Source organism: Scomber japonicus, chromosome 3, assembly GCF_027409825.1.
Source record: "Scomber japonicus isolate fScoJap1 chromosome 3, fScoJap1.pri, whole genome shotgun sequence".
Taxonomy (NCBI): domain Eukaryota; kingdom Metazoa; phylum Chordata; class Actinopteri; order Scombriformes; family Scombridae; genus Scomber; species Scomber japonicus.
In genome coordinates, this window is record NC_070580.1 from 13,510,356 (window position 1) to 13,511,868 (window position 1,513).

Below are 1,513 nucleotides of genomic sequence, written 5' to 3' on the forward strand. Positions count from 1 at the left end.
GATCACATTCTCCTTGAACAGGAGCTCCATCTCTTCATATAAGGCCTTTAATTGCATCTTTGCCTCTTTGATGATCCTGTCCATCTCTTGCTGTAGTGCTGCCTTGTCCCTTGTGAGTCCACTGATCGCGTCAAACAAACTCTTCTCTTCTTCCCTCCAGGCCTGTTGTTCTTGCTGGAAGACATTCTTGACATCTTCTATGTCGCGCCACATGCCCAAAGTCTGGGTTTCCTTTTCGTGCTTTTTAGAGGACTTCAACTTCTCTTCATATCCTTTGTTCCCCCTTTCCTCACAAAGCTTGCAACCAACCTGAAGAACTTCACTGCTGGTGATTTGCTGGTGTGTTTCCATCTCATCAGTCAGCTCATAAACTGATGTATTCTCATGGAAGTTCACCTTGTGCTTAAAAGGCTGTTTCTCCAATTATTTTTAAAAGGCTATTCAGGCTGTGGGATTGCACCATCCGTGAATGTGTATTTTTGCAAGTCCCATCTAAAGTGACATTTCAAAACCAAATATTGTAGAGCCGGAATTGCGTCACTGAATTACAAATGATGGAGCCGCGCCAAAAAATGTATCCAGTTGTTATGAAAATGCCCTCGCGCATCACCTTGGCAACGGGCAGGAAAGACTGTGCGACTTTTTCTGTCCAAAATTGGTAATTTCTGTCGAGCAGCCTAACAGCCTGGAGACAGAGTTGGTTTTTGCAGTTGGCAAGCGTCAAATAGTGTAATAGTATTACGGTGAATAGACCCAGTTAAAAATTAAAACTGTAAATGACAACACTGAAATGATGTTGTATTCTGTTGAGTTTATGGTTGTATGACTTTTACATTCCTATTGAATTAAAAAAAAAATGTAAATTGAAATGCACAATATTTTGTTTTTCTTTGTTTACCGTTTATATGAGATGCCAACACTGGCGGAGTTTGAACTAGTTGCTGATGGTCATCTAAACCCAGGTTGTAAATCTTGCTGATCATCAGATGCAGTGAGAAAGAAATTAGAGCGATGTTACTGCTACCTTAGAATATAGACCTACTACCTATTAATGAATTGTGTTAATATAGACTATTGCAGTAGGCTATATGCAGAAATTTTAACACAAGTAGGTCTAGCACAACTGAGAAATTGTACTAGGCCTATATTAAATGATATTGTTAAATGGAAGATGTGGAAATAGTGTGAAATAAAAGATTGGAAGACTAGTATTTACCTGCAAATTAATGCTTTAGACATGGTGTTCATATAATGTCCTTCATGTTGGAGCTGCTGCGATAGGAATGTTGTTTCCATCAATGTAGCCAAAGTCTCTTTTTATCATTTATTCTCATCTCCTCCTCGCTTTTCTCTCCTTCTCTCCTCTCCTCTGCCACTAGATGTCGCTGGCCCCTATGTGTTGGGGGCCGGTGGGCAGGCAGGGGGCTGGATTGTGGACTGCTGGAGACTCCAGGGGGGCAGCTGGGTATGTATGTATGTGTGTGTTTGCGAGTGTGCCTGAGACTCGCCGAGC